We start from the raw sequence: 18,559 nt of genomic DNA on the forward strand, positions 1-18,559 counted from the left end.
ATGTATGGCATAGGGCATTTTGCTACAGTATCAGATGATTCTGAAGCAATACCACTATCCTTTTGAAATTAGTCATTCTACATTTAAAGAAAAATACATTGAATATCTTGAGTTAACTGATGAGTTCTTTAAAAGCCAAAAGTTAGAGCAGCTTTTCAGATTATGGATGCCATGAAGTACCCTATTGGATTTAATTTCTGAGTGAGAAAACAGCTGTTTTCCATTATCCACCTAAGTATAAAATTTACTGGGACTTATTTTCTTTGCATTTTAATGTAAATGACAAAAGTGCCCATTTTTTTGACTTCATAAGGGGACTCTTAGTATTACATAATTAAATAGTTGTCAAAATTCACTGAGCTGAATAGAGAACATAATTTATATTAAAGTAGTAATTTCTTGCCATTAATACATGGATGTATTTTATTAGTAAATATTGAAAAGGAAAAAAAAAGTATTTCTACAGAAGATTCATCCTGGCAATAGTCACTTTACAGTAGGCTGGTACTACTTGCCTACTTTCAACCACATGCTATTGTTGAATGTGATATTGTTTTAGATCTACTCAAGAGCTATGGGCCTCATCTTGGATTCCATTAAAAACACACCAAAGTTCATACTGATATTACAACTTTTTAAAGATCAAAAATTATTTATTATATGATACCAAAACACTAAATCAAGTCCATAACAAATAAGGACTTTAATATTATTTTAAGCAGTTGTGCAAGAAGGTTCTAATTCAACAAAGAGGGACACCTCTTATACTTTAACAACTTCTTTGAATTTTCTCTTTATTGTCAAGAAAAGTTTCCAATTGAACTCTTCGTTATGTGTCCCCTGCATCTAGGAATACATAGGATTCCACTTTGTTTTTAGATTGTTGGAGCAAGTTCCAAGACTTGCACATATAGTGAATAGAAGCCACTGGTTGATGTATGCTCCTGCACATGCCCACTGTTCTGGCAGGAGCAGATATAAGGACATGGATACTACTCAAGGACAAAATATTTGGGAGCAACCCTAGGACCTTGAAGCCAACAAGGACAGAATGCACTTTCTGATAGACTTGAAGTTCCTGCAACTCTGCCATGGCAGCACCAGTGGCATCACTCTCTGCACCTCACATCCCTGGGGAAACCTTGGCAACAGTCCTCCAGGCACAAGACAAGAAGATCCAGTGGGTTCATTCCAAGCTGTGATTGGTCCATTGCAACCATTGTGAGTGGTCTCTGTAGTCCATTACATTGCTGAGAGTTCCTAGTGACCTGCTGGACTGAGTGCTACATTGACAGTTTCCTTTAGGTTATTGCTCTGGGGTTTTTATTTTCTTAGCTAAGTTTAGGTAGATTTACTCCTTGGCATCTTCGCAGAAAGATGGAAGAACATAATGAATTATCCTCAAGCTCTTCAGAGAAGGAGATTTTCACTGAACAAGACAGTTTGAAGGTGATCATTAGCTATGGCAGGAGGAGATTTTCCCTGAACAATATACCATGAAGGAGGAAATCATTGACTATGGAAGCTATGGATATGTAAATTTGGCCTAGCACCACCTCGTAGTCAATAAGGTTGTAGTGAAAATAATCCTGAAGATGAGATTTCAACAATTGTTAAATCAAAAATAAGATGGACAGGCAGGGAAGGTGGCTCAGTGGTAGATGTTTGCCTTACATAAATGAGGCCCTGGGTTCGATTCCTCAGCACCACATAAACAGAAAGAGTTGGAAGTGGTGCTGTAGTTCAAGTGGTAGAGCAGTAGACATAACCTGAAGAGTTCAGTGACAGTGCCCAGGCCCAGAGATCAAGCCCCAGGACCCACAAAAAAAATGTTTAAATGAGATGGACATTATTAAGATTTTCCATCACCCACACATGATCAGGTCATATCAGGTGAGGGAAATGGATGAGCACAAATACTTGGTAGTGGAACTGGCCATCCAGAGACCTCCTTAGACAAATGTGAAAATCATACCGCCTATTCAAGAATGAAGTCAGGAGTTTATTCAAACAGATTGTGAGGACTGTGCATTACTTTAATGAAACTGAAAATGACTGAAACATTAAATCCAATAACATCGTGTTGGATGACAAAGGCAATGTGAAGTTCAATGACTTTGGCATGAGCATAAGGATTTCCCAAGGGTAGTTGCTGAAGGACGTATTTGGTACCATAATTTTGTCCCTATAAAATAGTGCTTCCATGAAAATTACAATGGCTGCAAAGTAGATAGCTGGTGCTTGGGAGTCCTCATTTATATTCTACAGGGATGACAAATATCCCATTTGAAAGTATGAATTTTAACCAGATACAGGTAATTGTCATGGAGGCCACGTACATTTCTCCATTCATCTGTCTCCAAAAGAACAAAATATCATCTTGAAATGGTAAACTGCAGAGCCAAAGCAGAGGCATAGTATAGAACAAACAATGGAGATCAGCTCAACCAAATTGAGGGATATTTCCTATGTCCTGATAAGCCACTATGTAATGAGCTAAACCCTATTATTCTTGCACTCTTGTGTGACATGAGGTACAGCCTGCCTGATACACACAAATCTATATTGGACAGGACATTCGATGATATCATGGTCATCTATGTTTTGATTTTAAAAAGTCTTAAAATAGAATGACAGCAGTGAAATTAAATCAGTGCCTTCAATTGTTGCAGTGTGCCCAACTCCTGCAGATAAATAGTATGTATATATCTCACAAATATATTACATATTAAATATATGTCTAAAACTTATTTTATACAAAATTAGGGGACAGTGTTATTAGATTTATCCTTGAAAAAAAGATTAACAAAAAATTAAAGATTGCTCACTTTGGCAGCACATATACAAAAATTGGAACGATACAGAGATTAGCATGGCCCTTGTGCAAGGATGACTTGAATATTTGTGAAGCATTCCTGATTTTAAAAAAAAAATAAATAAAGACAAATAGAGATCCCAGTTTGAAGTGTGAAAGTAAGTGGAAGGCCCATAAATTCAAATCCTAGTACTGGCCCATAATCATACATTGAATTAATTTTTGTATGTCTTTTATTATAAAAAAAATACTGTGCAGAGGGGTTACAATTAAATGAGTAAGGTAATTTCCTATCAAGTATATTTCCTATCAAGCATTGTTGCCTCCTCCTTTGTTTTTCCACTACCATTCCTTCTCTCCCACCTCCACGAGTATTCTCCCCACCTCCGAAGTTCTAATGTTTGTTTTCAACGTAGGGTCTTGTACATTGCATTTTTACAATGGGTCAACCTGTATCCCTATTTAAGCATTTTGTGTTTTCCCTTACCCTCTCCAAATTAGAAAAATGTATATACAAGATGCAGGATACCAGAATCAAATGCAGTGAAAACAGGAGTTATACCATGGGGGAGGTACATACAAAGCAACAAGGAAATCAATTTATAAATATGTTGGAAACTATCACAAGAAAGAAAAAAAATATCTTGGGGTTCATTTCGCCTAACATCAACTTGTCTAAAAATTTCTGCTTTTCTCAGACATATACTAGTTATTGCAAATAAGAGAAACCATGGGATCTATGTTTCTTTGGGTATGGCTTATTTCACTTAATATAATTTGTTCCAAGTCTTTCCATTTCCTAACAAATGGGACAAAGAAATTCTATGGAGGCATGGAATTGTGTATATATACCACGTTTCCTTGATCCATTCATCAACTGAAGGGTATCTGGGTTGGTTCCGTATCATAGTTATGGTAAATAATTCTGCAATAAACATAGTCTTGCTGGTAGCATTAGTATGATCTTGTTTGTGAACATTTGGGTAAATGCCCAAAAGTGGTAGTTCTGGGTCATAGGGCAGCTCTATGTGGAGTCTTCTGAGAACCTCCATAATCTTTCCAAAGTGGTTGAACACGTTTACACTCCCACAACAATACAGTAAGTTTTCCTTCTATCCACATCCCCTCCAGCATCTGTTGTTATTAGAGTTCTTGATTATAGCCATTCTAACTGTGGTGAGATGGTATTTCTGTTCTTTTTATTTGCATTTCTTTTATGGCTAGGGAGGTTGAGCATTTCTTCATGTGTATATTGGCCATCCTTCTTTTCTCTTCAGAGAAATTTCTTTTTGAGTCTTTAGCCCACTTATTTATGGAGAAGTGGTTTCTTTGAGGATTGGTTGTTGGGAGATTTAATTTTTTGAGTTACAGGTATATTTTAGATATGAGACCCTTGTCTGTTTAATGGCTAGTGAAGATCTTTTCCCAATCCATAGGCTTTCTATTGATCTTGTTAACTATGTCCTTTGCCATGTAGAAGCTCTGCAATTTCATGCAATCCCATTTGTCCAACCTTTCTTTGATTTGTTGTGTTTCTGGGTCTCCATTAAAAAAAAATTCGGCCTGTGCCAAGGAGACCTAGGGTTTCTCCTATTCCATCCTATTCCATCAGAGTGTCTGCTTTGACTCAGATGGCTTTGATCCATTTGGAGTTGATTCTGGTGCAGATTGATATATAAGGATCTAGCTTAATTTTCTACAAGTGATTAACCAATTTTGCCAGCACAATTTACTTAAGAGGCTTGCTTCCATTCTATTTTTTTAGCTCCCTTATCGAAGATTAGGTAGCTATATGTCTGTACGTTCATTTCTGCCTTTTCAACTCTATTCCATTGTTCCTGATGTCCGTTCTTGTGCCAGTACCAAGCTGTTTTAATTACGATGGCTTTGTAGTAGAGTTTGAAATTTGATATTGATATTCCTTCATCACTGTTCTTTATGATAAGGATATTTTTTTCTATTCTGGGTTTTTTATTGTTCTATATGAATTTTTGGATAGCCTCTTTAATTCGTTGAAGAAAGGGGTTGGAATATTTATAGGTATTGCATTAAATTGGTAGAAAGCCTTGGAAAGTATTGCCATTTTCACGATGTTGATCTTTCCAATCCAGGAACATGGGGGGTTTTACCACTTTGTAAGTTCTGTTTTGATTTCCCTTTTCAGGTTTTTAAAGTTTTCATTATAGAGGTCCTGCCCTTCTTTGGTTAAATTAATTCCTAGATATTTTTTGGGGGTGCTGTTATGAATGGAGTTGCTTTCCTGATTTCAACCACGCTTTTCTCATTATTGGCATACAGAAAAGCCATTAATTTTTGATGGTTATTTTTATACCCTGCTCCTTTGCCAAATTATAAATCAGCTTGAGTAATTTTGGTGATTTGCTTTTCTTTTATAGCTAGAAATGTTGAGCATTGCTTCATGTGTCTATTGGCCATCTTCTTTCCTCTTCAGAGAAGTTTCTCTTTAAGTCTTTAGCCCACTTATTTATTGCGCAGTTGTTTTTTTGAGGATTTGTTGTTGGAGGATTTATTTTTGTGAGTTCCAAGCACATTTTATTTATTTATTTTTTAAATTGTATTTTATTTTATTTGAGAACATACTGTACAGAGGGGCTACAATTACATGGGCAGGATAATGCATACATTTCTTACCAAGCATTGCAGACTCCTCCTTTGTTTACCCTTCACTTCCCTTCCCCGCCTCCCCCCTCCCCCCACCCAATTTTACCCCCCTCCCCCCACCCAATTATACCCCCCTCCCCCCCACACCGAAATTGTAAAGCTGGTTTTGACATGACATTTTGAACTTCTCATTGTTGCAACAGGTCCACCTGAATCCTTAAACGACTTGTTTGTCCCCATCTCCTCCACATGTTATACTGACATCAAATATAGTGAAAGCGGGGGTTACACTGTGGGGGAGGGACATACAAAGCAACAAAGAAATAATCTTATAAATGCATTAGAAACACATGCATGAAAGAAACGAAAACATTAAAATACATATTTAAGGGTTCATTTTCCTAACCTCACATTATCTGGCCTTTTCCGCTTGACTCATACCTATACTAGATATTGCAAATAAGGGAAACCATGGGACCTATGCTTCTTTGGGCCTGGCTTACTTCACTTAATATAATTTTTTCCAAACCTTTCCATTTCCTAACAAATGGGGAAATGTCATTCTTTCTGATGGAGGCATAGAATTCCATTGTGTATATATACCACATTTTCTTGATCCATTCATCTACTGAGGGGCATCTGGGTTGGTTCCATATCTTAGCTATGGTAAATAATGCTGCAATAAACATAGTTGTGCTGGTAGCTTTAGTGTGGTCTTGTTTGTAAACATTTGGGTAAATGCCCAAAAGTGGGATTGCTGGATCATAGGGGAGATCTATGTGAAGTCTTTTGAGGAACCTCCATACTGCTTTCCAAAGTGGTTGAACAAGTTTACATTCCCACCAACAATGAAGTAAGGTTCCTTTCTGTCCACATCCCCTCCAGCATCTGTTGTTATTAGAGTTCTTGATTTTTGCTGTTCTAACTGGAGTGAGGTGATATCTCAATGTTGTTTTGATTTGCATTTCTTTTATGGCTAGGGATGTTGAACATTTCTTCATGTGTCTATTGGCCATCCTTCTTTCTTCTTCAGAGAAGCTTCTCTTTAAGTCTTTCGCCCACTTATTTATTGGGCAGTTGTTTCTTTGAGGATTTGTTGTTGGGTGGTTTAATTTTTTGAGTTCCAAGTATATTTTAGATATGAGACCCTTGTCCGTTGTATGGCTAGTAAAGATCTTCTCCCAATCCCTGGGCTTTCTATTGATCTTGCTAGCTATGTCATTTGCCCTGCAGAAGCTCTGCAATCTTATGCAATCCCATTTGTCCAACCTTTCTTTGATTTGTTGTGCTTCCGGGTCTCTATTCAGAAAATTTCGACCTGAGCCAAGGAGACCTAGGGTTTCTCCTATTCCATCCTGTAATGTTTTCAGAGTGTCTGCTTGGAGTTCAAGGTCTTTGATCCATTTGGAGTTGATTCTGGTGCAGGGTGATATATAAGGATCTAGCTTTAGTTTTCTACATGTAGTTAACCAATTTTGCCAGCACCATTTACTGAAGAGGCTGTCTTTCTTCCATTCTATTGTTTTAGCTTCCTTATCGAAGATTAGATGGCTATAGGTCTGTAGGTTCATTTCTGGGTTTTCAATTCTATTCCATTGGTCCTGAGGTCTGTTCTTATGCCAATACCAAGCTGTTTTGATTACTATGGCTTTATAGTAGAGTTTGAAATTTGGTATTGATATTCCTCCAGCAGTGTTCTTTCCGTTGAGGAGCGTTTTTGCTATTCGGGGTCTTTTATTGTTCCATATGAATTTTTGGATTGCCTCCTCTATTTCCTTGAAGAATGAGGTTGGAATTTTGATAGGTATCGCGTTGAATTTGTAGATAGCCTTGGGAAGTATTGCCATTTTCACGATGTTAATCTTGCCAATCCAGGAGCATGGGAGGTTTTGCCATTTTTTAAGTTCTGTGTTGATTTCCTTTTTCAAGATTTTAAAGTTTTCATCATAGAGGTCCTTCACTTCTTTGGTTAAGTTAATTCCTAGGTATTTTATTTTTTGTGGGGCTATTACAAATGGAGTTGCTTTCCTAATTTCAGCCACACTTTTCTCATTGTTGGCATATAGAAAAGCCATTGATTTTTGGGGGTTAATTTTATACCCTGCTACTTTGTCAAAGTTTTGAATCAGCTTGAGTAATTTGGGAGTGGAGTCTATGGGATTCTTTAAATACAAGATCATGTCATCTGCAAAGAGGGAAAGTTTTATTTCTTCTTTCCCTATTTGGATCCCCTTTATGTCTGCATCTTGCCTTATTGCTGTAGCTAGGCATTCTAATACTAGATTGAAGAGAAGTGGAGAGAGTGGGCATCCTTGTCTTGTTCCTGAGTTAAGAGGAAATGGCTTTAGTTTTTCACCATTGAGTATAATGTTGGCTGTAGGTTTGTCATATACAGCCTTTATTGTATTGAGGAATGTTCCATGGATTCCTAATTTTTCCAGAACCTTCATCATAAAGGGGTGTTGGATCTTGTCAAATGCTTTTTCTGCATCTATTGAGATAACCATGTGGTTCTTATTCTTGCTCCTGTTGATGTGATGAATAATATTAATTGATTTGCGTATATTGAACCAGCTTGGCATCCCTGAAATGAATCCTGTTTGATCATGGTGTATGATTTTTTGGATGAATTGTTGAAGTCGATTGGCCAAAATTTTGTTGAGAAGTTTTGCATCAATGTTCATCAAAGAAATGGGTCTATAGTTTTCTTTCTTTGATAAGTCCCTGCCTGGCTTTGGGATGAGGGTTATGATGGCTTCATAGAAGGTGTTTGGTAGTGAGCTTTCTCTTTCAATTTCATTGAAGAGTTGGAGGAGTATTGGTGTGAGCTCTGCTTTGAAGGCCTTGTAAAATTCCGCTGTAAAACCATCTGGTCCTGGACTTTTCTTAGCTGGGAGGTCTCTTATTGCTGTTTCTATTTCAATGCTTGATATGGGCCTGATAAGCTGGTTTAACTCATCTTGGTTTAGTTTTGGCATGTCAATATTTGCTAGGAAAAGGTCCATTTCTGTCAAGTTCTCAAACTTATTAGCATAAAGTTTTGAGAAGTATTCCCTTATAATGTTCTGAATCTTGGTTGTTTCCGTGGTGATGTTTCCATTCTCATCTCTGAGTTTATTAATTTGGGTGTGCTCTCTCCTTTTTCTGATAAGGTTTGCTAAGGGTCTGTCAATTTTGTTAAGTTTTTCGAAGAACCAACTCTTTGTTTTGTTGATTCTTTCTATAGTTTTTTTGGATTCTAATTCATTTAATTCTGATTTAATTTTGATTATTTCTTTCCGTCTACTGGATTGGGGTTTATCTTGCTGCTCTTTTTCAAGGAGGTTTAGATGTGTCATTAAATTGTTAGTTTCCGATCTCTCCAATTTGTTGATGTAGGAGCTCAGAGCTATAAACTTTCCTCTGAGTACTGCCTTTGCTGTGTCCCAGAGGAGCTGGTAATTTGTGTGTTCATTTTTGTTGAATAGCATGAACATTTGAATTTCCTTTCTAATCTCTTCCATGACCCACTCATGATTCAGCAGTGTGTTGTTCAGCCTCCATGTGATACCGGACTTTCTTTGGTGGCTTTTGGTGTTGAGTTCTAATTTTATTCCCTTGTGGTCAGAGAGAATGCAATGCATAACTTCAATGTTTCTGAATTTAGACAAGTTTGCTTTGTGGCCTAAAATGTGGTCTATTTTAGAAAACGTTCCATGTGCTGCTGAGAAAACGTGTATTCTGATGCTGCTGGGTGAAATGTTCGGTAAATGTCTGTTAAGTCTAGTTGATCTATGCAGCTGTTTAGATCTGCGGTTTCTCTTTTGAGTTTTTGCCGAGTTGATCTATCTAGTGGGGAGAGTGGTGTGTTAAAATCCCCAACGATTAATGTCTTTGGATCTATCTGGGATTTGAGGGAAAGTAGTGTTTCTTTGATAAATTTGGGTGCTCCATTGTTTGGCGAATAGATATTTAGAATTGTAATATCCTCCTGAAGGAGAGATCCTTTAATTAGAATGTAGCGACCTTCTTTATCTCTTCTCACGAATTTTAATTTGAAGTCTATTTTATCTGATATTAGGATTGCAACTCCCGCCTGTTTATGAGGGCCGTTTGCTTGGTAGATTTTGTTCCAGCCTTTAACCTTGAAAATATGTTTGTTTTTACGGGCAAGATGTGACTCCTGCAGGCAGCAGATAGAAGGGTCTTGTTTTTTAATCCAACTAGACAGTCTATGTCGCTTAATTGGAGAGTTCAGTCCGTTAACGTTAAGAGATAGGACTCAGAGGTGTTTGGGAGTTCCTGCCATGTTATCCACCTTCTTGGGGGCTGTGAAAACTGGGTTCTTCCTAAGGTTCTTGGATTCTCAGTTTGTGTGCAGTTTCTTGGCCTTTGTTGCGTTCTTGTTGGTTTTCTATGTGTAGGACATCTTTAAGAATCTTTTGCAGGGCTGGTTTGGTGGAGATGTATTGTTTCAATTTTTCTTTGCTATGGAAGGTTTTTATTTGGCCTTCAGTTATGAAGGAGAGTTTAGCTGGGTACAGTATTCTTGGTTGATAGTTGTTTGTTTTTAGGGCATGGCATACGTCATTCCAGGCTCTTCTTGCTTTGATTGTCTCTGCTGAGAAATCTGAGGTGATTCTAATTGGTTTCCCTTTATAGGTGATTAACCTTTTCTCCTTGACAGCTTTAAGGATCTTTTCCTTGGTCTGGGTTGATCCTGTGTGGATTATAATGTGACGGTGGGATGTCCTATTCTGGTCTGGTCTATTTGGGGTTCTAAAAGCTTCTTGTATCTGAATAGGCCTATCTTTTTGTATGTTTGGGAAGTTCTCTGCTAGGATCCTGTTAAACAAATTTCCTAGACCATTAACTTCTGTTTCTAGGTGCTCCTCTACACCCATTATCCTTAAATTGGGCCTTCTGATGGTGTCCTCCAGGTGTTGGATAGACCTGTCATATTTCTTGGACTTGTCTTGGATGGTTGTATGTTCTTTCTCTATAATATCTAGGCTGTCTTCAATCCCTGAGATTCGATCTTCTGCATGGTCTAACCTGCTGTCAAGACTCTCTACTTTGATTTTTATCTCTTTTCCTTCTAATTGGTCAGCTTTGATGGCTTCAAGTTCTTTGTTGAAGCTATGTTTTAGGTCTTGTATGAATTTCTTTACTTCCTTAATTTGGTGTTCAGTATTTGTTCTCAAATCACTTAGTTGATTGGTTATGGTTTCTTTGGACTCCCATTCCTTCTGTTGGGTTCCATTCAGCATTCCCTTTGTGGTCTCCCTGACTTCCTTCAGCTCTTTGTTAATGGATTCCATGAAAGTCTTTAGTGATCTTTGTGTATTCTCTACCTGGTCTCTTAATTCGTGAATTACTCTTTGATTAGTTTCCTCCCTTCTGTGGGATTCCTGCAGTTCTCTTTGAGTGTTCTCTGCCTGCTCACGCCATTCCTCCCTTTCTCTTTGAGTATTCTCAAGTTGTTCACGCAAATCCTGTATCAGTTTTTGAGAAGCTTCCTCACGCTTATGATATTCCTGTATAAACTTCTGGGATGCCTCCTCCCTCTCCCTATCACGCTCATACAGAGTCCTTTGTACATTGTCAAACTTCTCATTTATCATGTTTGCTATTAGTGTTTGTAGAGCTATTTGGGAACTCTCCTCTGGATTATTCTTTATCTGTTCTAATCCCTGATTATCAAGGTTGGGAATTGAGATACCCGAATTTGCCATTTTTCTTGTGTTTTTCCGGCTTACTCGGCCCATTTGAGATAAAGATTGCACCAGTTTTGTGCTAGAACACTATCTTAAGGCAACCATCAACCAAAGTTTGCATTTGTACAGTCAATAGTCTACAGATACAATCTAGTTCAACAGATACATCTATTCAACATCAAACGACTATATGTTAAAGGACTTCGAACCGCAGAAAAGAATTTGGAAAACCAGAAATTATTAGGATTAGTGAGAGATGTGGGTAAAAAATAGGAATAGATTGGTGTGGGGAGGCACAAGGAGAGTTAACTATGTCCTAATCACAGTGCAGGAAATGGGTTGGATAGGATGCAAGTAGAGAGAGAGAGAAAAAGAAGAGACGGAAAGGGGAATAAAGAGAGACCAGAAAAAGAATAGAAACGTAAAAATTAATGTTATTATAGAGGTTAAAAGACCGTCTATTTAGAGAGGAATGTGAATATGTTCAGAGAAGGGGAGGGACATTGAGGAGATGTGAAAAGCTTTAAGGGAGAAGAAAAGATCAGAAGTTCAGTAGAGCTAGATAAAAAACAAAAAGATAATTAAGAAAGAAAGAAAAAGAGAAAGAAGACAAGAAAAGAAAGGAAAACTCTCATTCACGTAATTCTGAAATAAAAATTATAAGATGAGAAAAAAAAAGTTACTGGAAAACAATTATTTTTTCAGAAGAGGCAAAAATTAAAGATTAATAAAAGTTTTAGAAGGGAAAAAAATTTATATACATATATATATATATATATATATATATATATATATATATATATATATATAAGGTAACAAAAAACAAAAAACAAGCAAAAAAAAGAAAAGAAGAAGAAGAAGAAAAAAAAAAAAAGAAAAAAAAAAGAAAAAAAAAGTCTTTTGATTTTTTTTTTTGGGGGGGGAGGAGTGGGAAGAATCCTGTATCTCCCTTTTGTCTGCAACCAGTCTCTTGGAGTCTCTGGTCAGCTTGAGGTCCTGTGGCTTGATTGGTTTCTTAAGTCGGTTGGTTGGAAGAGGCAGAAAAATGCTCTGTTTTACCCAAGATTTTTAGATCCCCCTCCCAGGTTAGTTTTCTGGGAGGGTGGTCTGCTTTGAGAGTCACAAAAGAGGGGGATGTGGTGATGAGGCTAGGTTCTGGGTAGAGTTGAGGCCTTTCAACAAACAGTAGCTTTTCCCTGGGGCTATTTTGTGATAAAGCTCACAGCGCCCAGCCTGGAGCCATTCTCAGGGTTTCTGTTTTTCAATTGATTGTGGTGGCTGCTAGAGGGAGGGGCAGCCTCTGGCTCTGGTTACCCAGTGAGGCAAGGCACTCCGATGGCTGGCGCCTGAGCTGGGTGACTTTTCCCTGGATGGAGCTGAGTCTGGCAGGTCACTTCGCCGTTAAGTTCTTGTGACCTGCTAAATGACTCGTTTTATTCCAAGGCCTGAGCTGGAGCTAGTAGCAACTCCGAGCTTTGTCGGTATCCAAGATGGAGATCACCGGTGCTGGGGGGGAGGGGTGGCCTTCCTTCCTCTGCTCCCTGAGGAGTGAGGATGTCAGGCTTGTACTCACGCCGAGTCTTGGATCCTGGGTCGTCTCTGGTGCCGAGTCTTGGATCCTGGGTCGTCTCTGGTCTGCAAGCTGCAGGGTGAAGATGTCCGCTCTTTGTTGGTTCTTGCTGGTGTTGAGTAGAATCCGTTCGCCCGCTGCGTCTGGCTCCTTCGTCCCGGACTCTCTGTGTGAGAGCTCAGGTATGGCCCCCAGCTGTGGTCTCTGCCGCTTGCGACCCTGTCGCCGCCGCCGCCTCCGTGGCGGCTGCTGGCGACCACTCGGGTGCTTCTTTTTGCCTTGGCTTCCCCTCTCTTGTCTAACTCTCTGTCCTGTGATGGCACACTTGGTGTGATTCTCTGGCTTAGGACTGTTCACTGGAACTCTAAAGCTGCTTTCTATGCGAGAGCTTGTTCAGATTCCAGCTTCTCCTCCGCCATCTTCCCGGAACTCCCAAGCACATTTTAGATATGAGATCCTTGTCTGTTGTATTGCTAATCTTCTCCTAATTGGTGGGCTTTCTATCGATTTTGCAAGTTATGTCCTTTGCCATGCACAAGCTGTGCAGTTTCATGAAATCCCATTTGTGCAACCTTTCTATGATTTGTTGTGTTTCTGGGTCTCTATTAAGGAAATTTTGACCTGTGCCAAGGAGACCTAGTGTTTCTCCTATTCTTTCCAGTACTGTTTTCAGGGTGTCTGCTTTGACTCTGAGGTTGACAATTACTTTTGTAAACCGGAACTTGTTTGTTTTTTTCCATCTTTTGTGTTCATAGGAGTGTCTGTGTTATGTGTAAACAAGCTGTTCTACAAGGTATCTTTCAAGGTGATAGAGTAGTTATTATATGGCTATATGTATTTTATAATGACATAGAGCTTTCTCGTGACTTACCTACATAAATCTTTTAATGTTATTTAAGGGCCAAGAAGAATGCCAAACTTACATTTTTGTGCCTATCTCCATCCTATTTCTCCCTATTGTCTAGTGGTTTATATAACACTCAGCATAACTGAAACTGGCACATGGAACAGACATGGACTTGATGGATCTTGACTCTGAGATGGCGCCAAATACAGGAAATATCAGAATCAATGAGATCGAAGCAGTTGTCCAAGGTGCCTAGTTGTATTAACGTCCTTGGCTTCCAATGGTCTCACCTGCCTCTGTCAGAAGCCTGTTAGTGGTCTGTCACCATCAAAGCTCATACTGAAGTTTAACTATTCAATGTAGCAGTGTCAGGAAGTAGAACCTTTAAAAGATGTTTCAGTCATAAATGGATAAATATTATCTCATCAACTCTCAAGGGACTAACGTTATCACTGTTATGAGTTGTTAAAAGCAACCTATGCCCCTTACTCCCTGTCATTCTAGCACATACCATGATGCTGAGATCCTCTGTGATATGATGCACCTACAGGGCCTTGTCCCATGTGCTACCATGCTATATAGACTATCCAGCTACTACTATTAGGCTTGAAATAGACCTTATATTCCTCATGAAGTATACAGCTTAATTGATTTTAAACAATGACAAAATGGACTGAGATTTTATTCTTTTTGTCTTTTTCATGGAAGTGAGGATTAAACTGAGGGCCTTAAACTTACTAGGCACATAAATTGCCACTTGTGCCTACATGCACCCAACTCTTTTTCTTTCTTTTTCAGTTTGCTTTTAATATAGGATCTTGTGCTAACTTCACCCAAGTCATCCTCAGTACCCCATACTCCTATACCTCTACCTCTTGATATCTGGGATTACATGACTGTGACACCACAGTTTGCCCATTAGACCATACTACTCTTTAGGGGAAAGAGATACAGATTCCTGAGACGTTTATGTGGGTTTGTGTGTCTGCTTGTGTGCTTGTGTGTGTGTGTGTGTGTGTGTGTATCCACGTGAACTGTTCTTGATGATTTACTTAGTACTGAGGGTGAATTTTCCTTAAGAATCTGTATTCTTAATTCATTCCACTGAAAAAGAAATATTTCTCTGTGTACTAATGGCTCATAACTATAATTCTAGCTCTTCAGAATGCTGAGATTTTGGGATAACATTATTAATATTATCCCAGGTGTTATCCCAATGTTATCCCAATGTTATGCCAGGTGAGCCAGGAAAAGTCCATGAGACTCTTATCTCCATTTCCTCACCAGAAAAGTCAGAAATGGGGCTGTGGTTTAAGTAATAGAGTAATATTCTTGAGGAAAAAAATAGGAATAGCACCTAGGCTCTTATCAATGCTCAGGACCCATACATAATATCCAGATAGCACTTGTGCTATTACAATGAGCTCTTGTGCTATTGCAAGTCACAATTAAGTCTGATGGATTCTCTCTACATGCCAGTTGCAGTAAAAAAAATTTTTTTTTGTAGTGCTCGCTTTGGCAGCACATATACTAAAATTGGAACAATACAGAGATTAGCATGGTCCCTGCACAAGGATGACATGCAAATATGTGAAGCGTTCCATATTTTTTTTTTAAATCTTGTATTACTTCATGAGGTATGTTCTTTCTGGACCATCTTTATGCCTAATTTTTCTCTCTGGAATGATATTGAAATAGAGAAAATATTCAGTGAGGAATTTGGTTTCTGGATCCCTCCCTCATTCATTATTGACATGTTCTCTCTTTTTATTTTTTGGCAGTCCTGGAGCATGAACTCAGGGCCTGCACAGTGTCACTGAGCTTCTTTTTTGCACAAGTCTTGCACCCTTTGACCTGAGCCACAGGGCAACTTCTGGCTTTTTCTGTTTATGTGGTACTGAGTAATTGAACCCAGGGCTACATGCATGCTAGGCAAGCACTGTACCACTAAACTACATTCCAAGCCCCATGTTCTCCTTTTTAACATATGTCTAACATATTTAGCTCTGTCCCATCTCTGAAGCCACGGCTACTGCTCTTGAATGTATCCTCAATTTAACTCCTAATTGTGTTTCATTTCCTATAACTGCCGAAATATTTTCCACTCCACCCAAGGAACTATCTTTCATTTTCTTAAATTTCACACTTCATTGGTTAATGTCAAACAATAACTCAACATTACCAGTGTCTGAAATTGAGGACACTTAGAATAATAAATAGCTTTTTCCAATGTTTTTCTTTTTTTTTTCAACTCTGGGGATTCAACTCTGGTCTCTGTGCAATCCTTTGCCGCGGACGGGGTTCTGTCGGGACGACGGAGGACACCTAGGGGAGGAACTGGAATAGGTGGGGAGATGGCAAACAGACAACTCACACACAAGAGGAGTGGATGCTGAGTGAGATTTAATGCAGAGAATAACAGACTTTTATAGCAAAAATCTCCATAAGAAAGGGCAAAAGGTTACATAATCTTGCTGCAGGGCTTCATTCTTGGGTGGTCACCAGCTGGTCGCCTGAAAGGGCAAAAGGTTACACAACCTTGCTTCAGGGCTTCATTCTTGGGTGTTCACCAGCTGGTTGCCTGATAGGCACTTGTTTCCGGCTTATCTCTAAGAAATATAATGGGTTTTGATGTTTGTCACCAACTAACCATTACCTTATTTCTATAGAGGCCTTAACTGTCCCATAAGATCTTTTCTGTTCTTTCTTTAATAGTAAACACCAAGGAGACTTAGATTTAGCAAGTATCTTAGTAAATGAAAGAGAGTAATAAGAAGTTCTTTCTCCTAAGTAGTTATCTCAGCAATTGCCATACATTCTTTCTGTTCTAGCCGCACCTACAGCTTCTTGTAAATCTCTTACAAACAATTCCTTCTGCTGAGATGACATCGTGAAACCCCCAATACTTTTATATTTAATTATGACTTGTCTACTAAACTCCATAAGAGGGGTTTCAGGGTAGCACTTAACTCTGGTGAGTTAGTCATATTTTTAAGACACTCATGAGATATTTGAGTCGTCAGCACTCTTAAGAAAGAGCTTTGAATAGGGGAACGTTGACAATGAGTAAGTACAATGAACAGCAGAAACAGTAAAAGATTAATAGGCACTCCTACACAGTGAGGAAAAGAAAGGCAGAAACACATCTTTCCCAGGGGCTTGCCAGCCTTTTTCCAGGAGTAGGCCTCTTAGAAGCCCTATTCTCTGAGGTAGACTTCGGTGAAGTCCCAAAACTCAGAGATAGGTCTCTGAAGCCCCTGTCTTAGGTCTGATAGATGGTTTCCCATGCTAAGCAGACTCCACTGGAGTCGGCGTGGCAATCCTTCAGCTCTTCAGCTAAAAGTGAGTGCTCTACCAGTTGAGCTACAGTACCACTTCCATCTTTCTGAGTGGTTAATTGGAGATAAACCTTTCATTCCCAGGCTGCCTTTGAACTGGGAGCCTCAGATCTCATCCTCCAGATAGCTAGGATTACAGGAATGAGCCACCAGTGCGCAGATAATAAATAGCTTTTTTTGGGGTGGGAGGGGGTCCGGTCATGGACCTAAATTCTGGGCCTGGGCGCTGTCCCTCATCTCTTCAGCTCAAGGCTAGCACTGTACCACTTGAGCCACAATGCCACTTCCGGCTTTTTTTCTGCTTATGTGGTGCTGAGGAATCGAACCCAGGGCCTCATGCATGCAAGGCCAGCGCTCTACCACTGAGCCACCTTCCCAGCCCCAATAAATAGCTTTTTATGTGTATCAGGTGATACACAACAACTCAGACCCTTAGGAAGTCTTTTATCTTCCAGTCTGGCAGGATGTAATCCCACTATATGCTCCGGTAAATAACAAAATTAAACAGATTCTACAAATGTAATTAGTTCCCACAAGAGTTGGTATGAGTTACTTCCAAGGTGTGAGTGCAAATTAAGGCCTTTCTAGAAGTCAGTGATGCAAACAGAATGAAGCAAACATTAAGGAGAATATGTTTATCAAGAAAGTATGGAGGTGCCTAGGAGCTGACAACAGTGGCTGTATGATAGGAGACCAGAAAGCAGAAACCACAGTCTCACTGCCACAGAACCTAAACCCTACTAGGCATCCCGTAAGCTTGTAAGAGATCCCCACATTCTGTGAGAGACTATAGGGTAGTGGCCCCTGCTAGAAACTGAGCAGCTACTATAGACAAACCACACCCACGTTACCAGCCCAATCTTATATCCTACAATAGTTTGTATTCAGTGGCCAAACAAATAAATTTGTGAAATTTGCCACATAACATGACAAAATAAATGCATATCTCAGAATGCTGGTGCCTTACACCTGTAATCCCAGCTACATAGGAGGCTGAAATCTGAGGATCCAGATTCAAAGGGATCTCAAGCAGCAATGTCTGTGATATTCATTTTGCCAATAAATATCTAAAACCTGGAAATGGTAATATGGCTTAAGTTGCTGTTCACTATTGAGCCATGGTTCTCCTTTTAGCTCTCTTTCAATTATTTTCATAACTTTTAATTTTCTTTACAACGAATGACATATTTTTTGTTAGATAGTTCTTAGTGTGCTTTTATTGGATTGCTTTGGTATGAACAACTCGGGATTGAACTCATACCTCATTTATGGGAAGAAAGAAATCTACCACCTAAGTCACAATTCAGTTATGGCAGTTTTTTGTTTGTTTGTTTGTTTTTCTTGGTCTTGGGGATTGACTTCTGGGCCTGGGTGCTATCCCTAAGATCTTCAGCTCAAGGCTAATGCTCTACCACTTTAGCTACAGTGCCACTTCCAGTTTTCTGTGTGGTTCCGTGGAGATAAGAGTCTCATCGACTTTTTCTTCCTGGGCTAGCTTTGAATCATGATCCTCAGATCTCAGCCTCCTGATTAGTTAGGATTTTATGTGTGAGCCACCACCACCCGGCTATGGTAGTTTTTTTTGTTTTTCTTTTTGTTTTTTAGGAATTTGAATTTCTTATTTTTGTCCTAATTTAATTTAATACTTTATTTTTTTAATCCCAGGGAATT

The 18,559-nt window shown here is 39.0% G+C and overlaps 2 non-coding genes across 2 annotated transcripts; both read left to right on the forward strand.

Moving 5' to 3' along the window:
- Nucleotides 1–2,820: 2,820 nt before the first annotated feature.
- Nucleotides 2,821–2,924, forward strand: LOC138828836 (U6 spliceosomal RNA). The gene has a single exon (XR_011372378.1). It is a non-coding gene; the product is annotated as a U6 spliceosomal RNA (small nuclear RNA).
- Nucleotides 2,925–15,056: 12,132 nt separating this feature from the next.
- LOC138828819 (U6 spliceosomal RNA) lies at nucleotides 15,057–15,160 on the forward strand. The gene has a single exon (XR_011372375.1). It is a non-coding gene; the product is annotated as a U6 spliceosomal RNA (small nuclear RNA).
- Nucleotides 15,161–18,559: the final 3,399 nt, after the last annotated feature.

Source organism: Dipodomys merriami, unplaced genomic scaffold, assembly GCF_024711535.1.
Source record: "Dipodomys merriami isolate MVZ:Mamm:240054 unplaced genomic scaffold, mDipMer1.0.p SCAF_165, whole genome shotgun sequence".
Lineage (NCBI taxonomy): Eukaryota > Metazoa > Chordata > Mammalia > Rodentia > Heteromyidae > Dipodomys > Dipodomys merriami.